Source organism: Mirounga leonina, unplaced genomic scaffold (assembly GCF_011800145.1).
Source record: "Mirounga leonina isolate KUSES-001 unplaced genomic scaffold, KU_Mleo_1.0 Mir_153, whole genome shotgun sequence".
Lineage (NCBI taxonomy): Eukaryota > Metazoa > Chordata > Mammalia > Carnivora > Phocidae > Mirounga > Mirounga leonina.
In genome coordinates, this window is record NW_023270387.1 from 17,252,828 (window position 1) to 17,266,727 (window position 13,900).

At 40.3% G+C, this 13,900-nt stretch overlaps 1 long non-coding RNA gene across 1 annotated transcript; it reads right to left on the bottom strand.

Annotated features, from left to right (window-relative positions):
• Positions 1 to 614: 614 nt before the first annotated feature.
• On the bottom strand, positions 615 to 10,689 carry LOC118013080. The gene is made up of 3 exons (XR_004679923.1): positions 10,651 to 10,689; positions 2,324 to 2,414; positions 615 to 1,601 (listed from the first exon to the last, which is right to left on the bottom strand). It is a non-coding gene; the product is annotated as an uncharacterized LOC118013080 (long non-coding RNA).
• Positions 10,690 to 13,900: the final 3,211 nt, after the last annotated feature.

Here is a 13,900-nt window from a genome sequence, read left to right on the forward strand (position 1 = left end):
CTCTTCCTCCCTCCCTCTTCCTTCCTTCCATCCTTCCTTCCTTCCTTTCTTTCTTTCTTTCTTCTTTCTTTCTTTCTTTCTTTCTTTCTTTCCTTTTCCTCCCTCCCTCCCTCCCTCTCTCTTCTTTCTTTCTTTCTTTCTTCCTTCCTCCCTTCCTCCCTCCCTCCCTCTTTTCTTTCTTTCTTTCTTTCTTTCTTTCTTTCTTTCTTTCTTTCTTTCTTTCTTTCTTTCTTTCTTTCTCTTCCTCCCTCCCTCTTCCTTCCTTCCATCCTTCCTTCCTTCCTTCCTTTCTTCCTTTCTTTCTTCTTTCTTTCTTTCTTTCTTTCTCTTTCTTTCTTTCCTTTTCCTCCCTCCCTCCCTCCCTCTCTCTTCTTTCTTTCTTTCTTTTCTTTTCTTTCTTCCTTCCTTCTTTCCTTCCTCCCTTCCTCCCTCCCTCCCTCTTTTCTTTCTTTCTTTCTTTCTTTCTTTCTTTCTTTCTTTCTTTCTTTCTTTCTTTCTTTCTTTCTTTCTTTCTTTCTTTCTTTCTCTTCCTCCCTCCCTCTTCCTTCCTTCCATCCATCCTCCCTCCCTCCCTTCCTTCCTTCCTTCCTTCCTTCCTTCCTTCCTTCCTTCCTTCCTTCCTTCCTTTTTTCAGGGACTTCTTTTGAAGCTCACTTTGTCTTACCTCAGTGGGCCTCAGACAGTAGACCACATGCAGGAGTGGTGTGTATTCTATCTCAGCATGTCTTTACCTGGATCTGGGCAAGGAGCTCGGGCATGCCGCAGGAATGATACCGAATGCTCTTTGCTCAACCTACTCACCGTCCAAGGCCAGATCCAGAGTTGCTTCTGCCACAAAGCCTGTCCACATCACTCCAGCTCACTGAGATTGCTACCTATTTTAAATTCATAAATCTCATTGTCTGTACCTCTCCCTTGCAAATAATTGCATATTATCTTGCCAAACCACTTGTCATGTTGTCTTTCCTATAATGTAATCCTTATGCTGGTACTTACATTTGATATGTTGATGCTTTGTTCCTCCAGATAGGTTGCAAGCTCCTTCTGAGCAGGGGTCAGACCTACTGGTTCATTGTGTAATAATGTTACTTTGCATTTCCCTGGCACTTTAGAGCTTACAAATCCCTTCCACATCTATTACCTTATTTGAGCTTTACAATAAGCCTGTCAGTTTGGAAGAGCCAGTATTATTAGTATCCTAATTTCTCAGACAGGGTAGCCTGGAGTAGGAAGTATTAAATGTTTTGCACAAAGTTACCCTGTGCCCTGTTTTCTCCAGAGCAGGGACATCGGAGATGCTCAGTAAGTATCATTGATTTCTCTGTTCATTAAACCCGAGCTCAATTCCACAGCCAGCCTGATGTTTTAGGCAATAGGTTTTGTATTTTGGGGAGACAATTGGCTATAAAGGCATCCTGCCCTCACTGGCTGAATATGCAACCTTCTGCCTTACCCTAACTGTTTGAAATGCATCTGGTGAATCAGGACAACAGAGACAGATGATAAATCCAATTTTTAACATGTCCCCTTCCTCCCTCTTTTCCTCCAAACGGAGTCTCTGAGAATTGCTTTGCTGCTTCACCTCTCCTTTTCACTGCTGCCTGGAAAGACACAGGTGGGGGTAATGAAACAGTGGGTTTTAAAATTCTTCTTTCCAGATGTTATCTATTTAGTTCTTGCAATATTAGTTGGCAGCCATATTCGATTTTAGAAGTGTGAGGATTACTTGAAACTATATGACAGAACAGTTTTTCTTATGGAACCAAATGTTGAGAGAGCCTTTGGTAGTAAAAGTGGTGTGACAAAAATGGAATGTGTAAAGAGAGATTTTATACCATGTACATTTCCAGGAGTCTGTCAACCTGGGAAGGACCAAAGTGCAAGGACTTTCTCGAACCTTGGGCCCTTTCTGCCCGAGTCGGGCAGCACAGAGTGAAGGCGAGAGAGCGTCAAGTAAATCAGCTGCTCCCTCCTGCCCCGCTCCCTGCTCCCACCCCCTCCGCATCCCATTCTGTCCTCCCTGTATTTAGACGAAAGTAAAGTTTTCAATTTGTCGGAATTACCTGAGAAGTTGTAAGGATAAATGAGGTGTGAAAGCACTTTGAAAGTGGGGAATTGCTTTGAAGAATCCAGACCCAGTCTAAACAGAACCCTCTGGACTTTATAATCCAAGAGGAAAGAAGACCATGACAATGATTAAAAGGAAATTTGGAAGGAGGGACAAGAGGAGTGGGCTGCGAGGGTGTGTCCCTGGGTCAAAGGCAGCTGCGGTGCGGAGGGAAATGCAATGGAGTTAGAATATTTGAAACTAACTGTCACTTACACGCGGTGTAATGGGGATGATCCATCGGATGTCTGTGAGTGTGTTTTCTTATCGTCGAAGTGGTGATAAAAATGCTTGTCTCATAGGGTGTCTGTGAAGAGCAGATGAAATAAACCTCAGGGAAAAGCTTTGTAAATGGAAAGGTGCTATACAAAGGTAAGGGATTACAGTTGTTATTTAGAACAGTATCTTATGTGTTTGACACGTGCGTTTATGAAGTATATTGTGGTTTTAATCCCCATGGATGGTCCAGGCACCCAAATCTCTACAGTAATTAAGCAAAGACTCGGTTATGACCACTGGTTACTGTTTTAGAAAGTGAACTGATGCCCTTTGAGAAACCATGCCCCCGGCACTCCCCGCAAAAGACCCCTCGCTCTTTCTAGGAGGATCGCTTCTTGATTTCTTGAACCCAGACATGCCCTGGCTTTCCTCCTGCCTCTGTGCTCTTGTCCATCCAGTTCTTCAGCCAGAGGTGGGGTAGGAAGGTTCTCCTTCTGTGGTCTGCTACAATCCTGTCCATTCTGCAAGGCTCCCTTTTGTCTTCTGTGAAGACTTGTCTTGAGTTCTCCAGGAGAAATTACTTCTTTCATAGTTGTTCTGCAGAACCTCATTTCCTTTGTTAGTATAACATTTGCACCTGTATTTCAGAGTGAATTTGCATGGATCTCTTCCATAGTATTGTGAGTCCTGCCAGGGCAGGGTGCTCGGTGTTATTTCACTTGGCGTCCCCACTGCCCAGCGCCAGACTGCCTGATACATATTTGCATTCATCAAATGGTAGTGATTCAGAATCTCTGCAAGGTGCCTGGTCTGGGCCAGACAATAGTGTTCAGTGCCCCGAATCAAGGATGCAGTAGGTATTCAGAAAACAATTGTTGGCTAATGAGTCTCACCAAAGAGAATCAGAAAGGGATTCTTAATTAATTTGTAGTTTGTCACAACATGAAATCTACCAAAACATTTCATTCCTCTGAGCATTCTGGCTACTCCAGGTCTCTCAATACATACCATCTTTAATTTTAGTTTTTTATGTCTCTGGGCATTTTGTTTCTGATTTTAAAAGTAGCAGATGCCCAACTTGGCAAATTTGGAGCCTACAAAAAACTTAAAGAAGAAGATAATAATAATAATAATAATAATATTAATACAATACTGAGATACTTTATTCTATTTTTATTTGGTATGAAAATATTTATTTATTTTTTATTGTTATGTTAATCATCATACATAACATCATTAGTTTTTGATGTAGTGTTCCATGATTCATTGTTTGTGTATAACACCCAGTGCTCCATGCAGAATGTGCCCTCTTTAATACCCATCAACAGGCTAACCCATCCTCCCACCCCCCTCCCCTCTAGAACCCTCAGTTTGTTTTTCAGAGTCCATTGTCTCTCATGGTTCATCTCCCCCTCCGATTTCCCCCCCTTCATTCTTCCGCTCCTGCTATCTTCTTCTTTTTTTTTAAACATATATTATATTATTTGTTTCAGAGGTACAGATCTGTGATTCAACAGTCTTGCACAATTCACAGCGCTCACCATAGCACATACCCTCCCCAGTGCCTATCATCCAGCCACCCCATCCCTCCCACCCCCCCACCATTCCAGCAACCCTCAGTTTGTGTCCTCAGATTAAGAATTCCTCATATTAGTGAGGTCATGTGATCCATGTCTTTCTCTGATTGACTTATTTCGCTCAGCATAACACCCTCCAGTTCCATCCACATCATTGCAAATGGCAAGATCTCATTCCTTTTGATGGCTGCATAATATTCCATTGCATATATATACCACTTCTTCTTTATCCATTCATCTGTCGATGGACATCTTGGCTCTTTCCACCATTTGGCTACTGTGGACATTGCTGCTATAAACATCGGGGTGCACGTACCTCTTCGGATCCCTACATTTGTATCTTTGGGGTTAATACCCAGTAGTGCAATTGCTGGATCGTATGGTAGCTCTATTTTCAACTTTTTGAGGAACCTCCATACTGTTTTCCAGAGTGGCTGCACCAGCTTGCATTCCCACCAACAGTGTAGGAGGGTTCCCCTTTCTCCGCATCCCCGCCAACATCTGTCGTTTCCTGACTTGTTAATTTTAGCCATTCTGACTGGAGTGAGGTGATATCTCATTGAGGTTTTGATTTGGATTTCCCTGATGCTGAGTGATGTTGAGCACTTTTTCATGTGTCTGTTGGCCATTTGGATGTCTTCTTTGGAAAAATGTCTGTTCATGTCTTCTGCCCATTTCTTGATTGGATCATTTGTTCTTTGGGTGTTGAGTTTAAGAAGTTCTTTATAGATTTTGGATACTAGCCCTTTAACTGATATGTCATTTGCAAATATCTTCTCCCATTCTGTCGGTTGTCTTTTGGTTTTGTTGACTGTTTCCTTTGCTGTGCAGAAGCTTTTTATCTTGATGAAGTCCCAATAGTTCATTTTTGCCCTTGCTTCCCTTGCCTTTGGTGATGTTTCTAGGAAGACGTTGCTGTGGCTGAGGTTGAAGACGTTGCTGCCTGTGTTCTCCTTTAGGATTTTGATGGACTCCTGTCTCACATTGAGGTCTTTCAACCATTTGGAGTCTATTTTGTTTGTGGTATAAGGAAATGGTCCAGTTTCATTCTTCTGCATGTGGCTGTCCAATTTTCTCAACACCATTTGTTGAAGAGACTGTCTTTTTTCCATTGGACATTCTTTCCTGCTTTGTCGAAGATTAGTTGACCACAGAGTTGAGGGTCCATTTCTGGGCTCTCTATTCTGTTCCATTGATCTATGTGTCTGTTTTTGTGCCAGTACCATACTGTCTTGATGATGATAGCTTTGTAATAGAGCTGGAAGTCCGGAATTGTGATGCCGCCAGCTTTGCTTTTCTTTTTCAACATTCCTCTGGCTATGCGGGGTCTTTTCTGGTTCCATACAAATTTTAGGATTATTTGTTCCATTTCTTTGAAAAAAGTAGATACTATTTTGATGGGGATTGCAATGAATGTGTAGATTGCTTTAGGTAGCCTTGACATCTTCACAATATTTGTTCTTCCAATCCATGAGCATGGAACGTTTTTCCATTTCTTTGTGTCTTCCTCAATTTCTTTCATGAGTATTTTATAGTTTTCTGAGTACAGATACTTTGCCTCTTTGGTTAGATTTATTCCCAGGTATCTTATGGTTTTGGGTGCAATTGTAAATGGGATCGACTCCTTAATTTCTCTTTCTTCTGTCTTGTTGTTGGTGTATAGGAATGCCACTGACTTCTGTGCATTGATTTTATATCCTGCCACTTGACTGAATTCCTGTATGAGTTCTAGCAGTTTTGGGGTGGAGTCTTTTGGGTTTTCCACATAAAGTATCATCTGCAAAGAGTGAGAGTTTGACTTCTTCTTTGCTGACTTGGATGCCTTTTATTTCTTTTTGTTGTCTGATTGCTGTGGTTAGGACTTCTAATACTATGTTGAATAGCAGTGGTGATAGTGGACATCCCTGCCGCATTCCTGACCTTAGGGGGGAAGCTCTCAGTTTTTCCCCATTGAGAATGATATTCGCTGTGGGTTTTTCATAGATGGCTTTTATGATATTGAGGTATGTACCCTTTATCCCTATACTCTGAAGAGTTTTGATCAAGAAAGGATGCTGTACTTTGTCAAATGCTTTTTCTGCATCTATTGAGAGGATCATATGATTCTTTTACTTTCTTTTGTTAATGTATTGTACCACGTTGATTGATTTGTGGATGTTGAACCAACCTTGAAGCCCAGGGATAAATCCCACTTGGTCGTGGAGAATAATCCTTTTAATGTACTGTTGGATCCTATTGGCTAGTATTTTGGTGAGAATTTTTGCATCCATGTTCATCAAGGATATTGGTCTGTAATTCTCCTTTTGGATGGGGTCTTTGTCTGGTTTTGGGATCAAGGTAATGGTGGCCTCATAAAATGAGTTTGGAAGTTTTCCTTCCATTTCTATTTTTTGGAACAGTTTCAGAAGAATAGGTATTAATTCTTCTTGAAATGTTTGGTGGAATTCCCCTGGGAAGCCATCTGGCCCTGGGCTTTTGTTTGTTGGGAGATATTTATTTATTTATTTATTTATTTATTTATTTATTTATTTATAAAGATTTTTATTTATTTATTTGTCAGAGAGAGAGAGAGAGCACAAGCAGGGGGAGCAGCAGAGGGAGACGGAGAAGCAGGCTCCTCACTGAGCAAGGAGCCCGATGTGGGACTCGATCCCAGGACCCTGGGATCATGACCTGAGCTGAAGGCAGACACTTAACGATTGAGCCACCCAGGCATCCCTGTTGGGAGATTTTTAATGACTGCTTCAATTTCCTTAGTGGTTATAGGTCTGTTCAGTTTTTCTATTTCTTCCTGGTTCAGTTTTCGTAATTGACACATCTCTAGAAATGCATCCATTTCTTCCAGGTTATCTAATTTGCTGGCATAGAGTTGCTCATAATATGTTCTTATAATTGTTTGTATTTCTTTGGTGTTGGTTGTGATCTCTCCTCTTTCATTCATGATTTTGTTGATTTGGGTCATTTCTCTTTTCTTTTTGATCAGTCTGGCCAGGGCTTTATCAATCTTGTTAATTCTTTCAAAGAACCAGCTCCTAGTTTCATTGATCGGTTCTACTGTTCTTTTGGTTTCTATTTCATTGATTTCTGCTCTGATCTTTATTATTTCTCTTCTCCTGCTGAGATAGGCTTTATTTGCTGTTCTTTCTCCAGCTCCTTTATGTGTAGGGTTAGGTTGTGTATTTGAGACCTTTCTTGTTTCTTGAGAAAGACTTGTATTGCTATATACTTTCCTCTTAGGACTGCCTTTGCTGCATCCCAAAGATTTTGAATAGTCGTGTTTTCATTTTCATTGGTTTCCATGAATTTTTAAAATTCTTCTTTAATTTCCTGGTTGACCCATTCATTCTTTAGTAGGATGCTCTTTAGCCTCCATGTATTTGAGTTCTTTCCGACTTTCCTCTTGTGATTGAGTTCTAGTTTCAAAGCATTGTGGTCTGAAAATAGGCAGGGAATGATCCCAATCTTTTGGTACCGGTTGAGACCTGATTTGTGACCTAGGATGTGATCAATTCTGGAGAATGTTCCATGGGCACTAGAGAAGAATGTGTATTCTGTTGCTATGGGATGGAATGTTCTGAATATATCTGTGAAGTCCATTTGGTCCAGTGTGTCATTTAAAGTCTTTATTTCCTTGTTGATCTTTTGTTTAGATGATCTGTCCATTTCAGTGAGGGGGGTGTTAAAGTCCCCCACTATTATTGTATTGTTGTCGATGTGTTTCTTTGCTTTTGTTATTAATTGCCTTATATAATTGGCTGCTCCCATGTTAGGGGCATAGATATTTACAATTGTTAGATCTTCTTGTTGGATAGATCCTTTAAGTAGGATATAGTGTCCTTCCTCATCTCTTATTACAGTCTGGTTTAAAATCTAATTTGTCTGATATAAGGATTGCCACCCCAGCTTTCTTTTGGTGTCCATTAGCATGGTAAATGGTTTTCTACCCCCTCACTTTCAATCTGGGGATGTCTTTGGGTCTAAAATGAGTCTCTTGCAGACAGCATATCGATGGGTCTTGTTTTTTAATCCAATCTGATAGCCTGTGTCTTTTGATTGGGGCATTTAGCGCATTTACATTCAGGGTAACTATTGAAAGATAGGAATTTAGTGCCATTGTATTGCCTGTAAGGTGACTGTTACTGTATATTGTCTGTGTTCCTGCTTTCTGGCCTATGTTGCTTTTAGGCTCTCTGTTTGCTTAGAGGACCCCTTTCAAGATTTCTTGTAGGGCTGGTTTCTTGTTTGCAAATTCCTTTAGTTTTTGTTTGTCCTGGAAGCTTTTTATCTCTCCTTCTATTTTCAGTGACAGCCAAGCTGGATATAGTATTCTTGGCTGCATATTTTTCTCATTTAGTGCTCTGAAGATATCATGCCTGTCCTTTCTGGCCTGCCAGGTCTCTGTGGATAGGTCTGTTGCCAGTCTAATGTTTCTACCATTGTAGGTTACAGATCTTTTCTCCTGAGCTGCTTTCAGGATTTTCTCTTTGTCTCTGAGACTCGTAAGTTTTACTATTAGTTGTCAGGGTGTTGACCTATTTTTATTGATTTTGAGAGGGGTTCTCTGTGCCTCCTGGATTTTGATGCCTGTTTCCTTCCCCAAATTAGGGAAGTTCTCTGCTATAATTTGCTCCAATATACCTTCTGCCCCTCTCTCTCTTTCTTCTTCTTCTGGGATCCCAATTATTCTAATGTTGTTTCATCTTATGGTATCGCTTATCTCTCGAATTTTGCCCTCGTGATCCAGTAGTTGTTTATCTCTCTTTTTCTCAGCTTCTTTATTTTCCATCATTTGGTCTTCTATATCACTGATTCTTTCTTCTGCCTCATTTATCCTGGCAGTTAGCTGCCCCATTTTTGATTGCACCTCATTAATAGCCTTTTTTATTTCAACTTGGTTAGATTTTAGTTCTTTTATTTCTCCAGAAGGGGTTTCTCTAATAACTTCCATGCTTTTTTCAAGCCCAGCTAGTATCTTTAAAATCATCATTCTGAACTCTAGTTCTGTCATCATACTAATGTCCGTATTGAGTAGGTCCCTGGCAGTCGGTACTGCCTCTTGTTCTTTTTGTTGAGGTGATTTTTTCTGTCTTGTCATTTTGTCCAGAGGAGAATAGATGAATGAGAGAACAAAATGCTAACAGGGTAACAATGTCCCCAGAAAATATACTCTAAACAAATCAGAAAAGACCTGAAACCGGGGGAAAAGAAAGGGAAAGAAAGAAAAAAAGAAAAGAAAAAGAAAAAGATAAAAACAAACAAAAACAGAACAAAACAAAAAAAAAACAGAATATGATCAAATATGATCAGGCTGGTGCATAGATCAGTGCCACACACTAGATTTTGGGTGTATTTTGGTCTGTTAGAAGAAAGTGCCTCCCAAAATTTTAACGAAGGAAAAACTTATATATGTACAAAAATAAGGGTTAATACGATGAAGGGATGCAATATGACTGTAAAGATGAAAATTATAAAAAATTTTATAGAAGGAATTGATAAGATAAGAAGTTATTTGAAAAAAGAAAGAAGAGGATTTTAAAAAAAAGAAAAAAAAGGGAGAGAATGTGATCAGGCAGGCGACTAGAAGAAAGCCATACACTAGAGATTTAGGGTATATTTTGATCTGTTACAAGAAACTGTATCTCAAAATTTTAAAGAGAGAACAACTTATATATATATGCCAAAAATAAGTAACTACTATGAAGGGATAGAATATGACTCTAAAAATGAAAAATAAAAATGTTTTTTTAAAAAGGGGATTGATAAGATGTCGGTTGAAAAAGGGAAAAAGAAAAATTCAAAAAGAAAAAAAGATAGTTAAAAAAAAATTAACTTTGAAAGACTAAAGAATCATGGTAAAAAAGCCGTGAATTCTATGTGCAGTAGTCCCCTAGCGCTGGAGTTCTGCCGTTCTCAGTGATCGATAAACTTGGTCTTGGCCGGCTGTTCTCGCTGATCTTCTGGGGAGGGGCCTGTTGCCGTGGTTTCCAAATGTCTCTGCCGGAGGCGGAAGTGCCCCGCCCTTGCCCCCTCCCGGCTAAGTAATCTGCTCGGGTTTGCTCTCTGGGGCTTTTGTTCCCTGCGAGCTTCCCGTCCAGCTTTGGAGGCGGAGAGTGAAAATGGCGGCCTCCCAATCTCCGCCCCGGGGGAGCCGAGAACTCGGCCCCGCTCCTCAGTGAGCCCCCAGAGAAAAGCCGTCAGTCACTCCCGTCTCCCCGGTCTCCCCGGTCACTCCGTGCTCCCCCGGCCTGTGACGGTGCGTTTCTCTCTCTGGCACCCGACCCCAGGTGGAGTCTCCCAACCCAGCACATCCCTGCGGTGCGCTCCCATGTAGCTCCTCCTGGGGGAGGAAGGGGAGTCTCCCCGGATCTGCCGCTTGTTGGGTCCCTGCTGGAGGAGCAGGGGCCCGACTGTGCCGCGGATCACGGTTTATGGGAACCCCGAGCTGAGAGCCCGCGCCTGGGCTCCGCCTCTGCAGCCGGCTTCCCGCTCCGATCCCTGGGAGCTCTGCTGCCCTCAGGCACCCCCGGTCTTTCTGCGACCCCGAGGGTCCTGAGACCACACTGTCCCGGAGGGTTCCACCCCCCACTTAGCCACCAGAGTGACGTCCCTCAGCGGAGCAGACTTTTAAACATTCCGATTTTGTGCTCCACGGCTCTATCACTTGCCAGAAGCGGCCGACGGAGGCCCCTCCCCCCGCCGTCTATCCTCCCGAATATCGCCCCGAATTCACTTCTCCGCACGTCCTACCTTCCAGAAAGTGGTCGCTTTTCTGATGAGAGAGTTGATGCTCTTCTTTTCTTCGATCTCCTGTTGAGTTTGTAGGTGTTCAGAATGGTTTGATCCCCATACAGCTGAATTCCTGAGACCAGACGAAATCCAGGCCTCCTACTCCTCCACCATCTTGCTCCGCCCTGGTATGAAATTTTTGAGATTAAATTTTAATATATAATTTTATGACATTTTCCACTTAACATCAGAGGCATTTTCTGTGCCATTAAAAATTCTAAATCTATTTTTAGTGACTACATAATGTTCCATCATATAGAGAGACCATAATTTAGTAAACCATTACCTTGTATCGCTCATTTAGATTAGATACAATTTTCATTTATTATAAATGATTCATACATGAATCTCTCTATTTAAAAAATCTTTGTGCTTCACATTTTTCCTTAGGTTATACAATAGAAGAAAAATCATTTAAGGCACAAACTCTTTTTAAGCCTCTGGGTACATTTTCCCAAATTTATTTCGAGAAAGACTGAAACAATTATATATATTTTCATTAATGGGTATTAGAGTGTCCATTTCATTGTGTTCATATTTTATTACTTCAACTGTTTGACTGGCTTTGTTTTTCAAGGGTGTTTTGGATCAACCTTGCTTTAAACACATGATACTTATTTAATGTTAATCATTTGTCTCTAGAAGGTTGTTTTGGTGAAATTATAGATGTCATCTTCTGAATTGGTGATCTAGTGCCACTAATATAATCCTGATGAATATGACATTAACTCTAAATAATACGAACCATAAAGTGGTATGCAAGTATGTATGAGTTATTGTTGTGGTGGTTATTAGTAGAATTTCCCAAGAAACAATAGAATTCAGGCAACTGACACATCTAAGATATCTACTACAGCAATTTATAAGGAAACAGTCTTTAGTAGACACAGTAATGTAAGGAAGTATATTAAAATTGAAGAATAAATCAAGCACTTATTAAAAATGAAAGAGGAGATTTAAGCCCATTGTGTAACTATATTAGTAATGTTTTTGCCTGAAGTGAATTAGAGACTCACAACTGAAGGTATGTGTGTGTGTGTATACATATATACTATTATGTGTGTCTGTATCCATTTATGATTATGATTATTTTTACTTGAATTTCTTCTAAAGCTTTTGTGTCATTATTGTCATCTTTTCTCCAGGTCATAAGGGGGGAAATGCCTTCAGAATGAACATGGACATCTTCATGGAAAAAAAAAAATATCTTGAAAGGAAAAAAAAATTACTGAATTTATATCATAAAACCCATTGGAAGTGATCAGAACAGCCAAGTAGAATCACGGTAAGAGCTCAAAGGGATTAGAGATAGTATAGTCTAACCCTTCTTTTTCTAGATGAGAAACTGAGGTCTGTTGAAGTTAAAATAATTCATCTAAAGAGAGATAACAGGGTGGTGCCAGAAATGGGTCTCAAACCCCAGTCTCCTTGTTTCATGGGTCGTACATTTTCTACTAAACCTCTTTGTCTCTCAGCAAGTAATTTTGTTAGCAGAGGGTATTGCACAGAGCTCCTCTTTATATTTGTTAATTCAAGAACTTTTTCTGGGTGTGTGAAATGGAGCACCCTTTATTCTATTATGTGTGGAGATGTCACAGAGGACCCATTTGCAATTGATTGAGGAAGCACCAGAACAATATACAGGGTGAGAATCCTCCACGGGTCCCCATGATCCTGAAGGTGTACCCCAAGAGACATTTAGTCACCTATAATTCTGTGTTGTCATTGGAGGCTAATCAGAGTGAAATCACTCTGAATCATTGAGCTTTGTTATATGTAATACAACTAATACCTTACTGACTTTAACTGCATACAATGTGAATGTTATGATTTTGGATAAAAGGGTTATGGATTCACATGAACATTAGGCATTTGTGGGCTTGTCTCCAGGAAAGTATCTTGACTGAATGGCCAAAAGCCTGAGACTTGGTTTCCTGGAGCGAAATGAAGAAGACAATGAAAACAACAGTTCTTATGATTTAGGGTTGAGGGTGGAGGGTACTTAACAAAAAATCAGCATGAGGGCTTTTTGAGGTAGTTTTTGTTTGTTTGTTTGTTTTTTGTTTGGGCCTCAATAATCAACATTGATCAATTTCAACCAATTCTTGTCAGTTTTGGTAACACATCTATGTCAAAATGTTCCTTGGTAAAGTTAAGTAGACAAAAGCAGACATGCCATATTTCTAGCCCATTTCTGTCCCCTGTCCCCATTCCTGGCTCTCTGATTCACTCCCCTGGTTTATCTGGATAAGTATATATCTCAAGTGTTCCTGGTGGAGACCTGATCTTTGTTGATTTTCCGTCCAAAGGGAAGAGCAAACAGGCCACAAAAAACTAATATTTTCCTTTTGTATAACTTGTCTAATTTAATTCCTGAGTGCCACCCTCACGTCCATCTTCATATTTTGGCTAACCACTCAGAAGGCCGTGTCCCCCTTGGTTGCCTCTTTATCCAGACACTGGAAGAATTACTCAAGACCTAACTTTCTTTTTATTACACTTCTTAGAGGAGTACCAGGTAATAAATCAGCGGGGCAAGGACAGATACAGAAAAGCAATATTTAAAATGAGTTATGATGTAAAAGAGATGACTTGCTATTATGTTTTATCAAAGGCAGCCACTAACAAGCATAATGTAATTCACAGTGCTTAAGCAGGGCGACTTTAATTGCAACAGTCATTAAGTTCACAGGATCATTAAATGCATTAAAGGAGGGAGGCAGTGAGCTATCATGAATGAAATAAGGCCCCCACTCAACCCACTTCACCTATATAACTGGCATTGAACTTAGTCAGGGTCTCTGATATGGCACAACCCTTGACTTCCTTCACCATGACTATTTCAGAACAGCTCGAACACAGAAGCATTTAAGAGGAAAGACAGACAGACAGAGGTATCGTCAAACTACATTTAAATTTACCAGTGGATTACATGTTGTCTATTACATCTTATAGCATTTTAAAATTTGAGGTCTATTCACATCTATTTTTGGTAAGTTTATCATCTTCAGAAGTCTACATAAGAAAAGAAATACCAGTGTCAAAAAGTTCCATCTCCCCAGGAATGACAGAAATGTAAATGAAACATCAGATTGATAAAAACTAGAAATGAATGATTTTTCCTATTGTTGGAAAGTATGTAGGGAAATAGGCACTCTCGTACATTGCTGTGGGATGTTAAACCTTAATAGAAATTTCTGGAAAATGATTT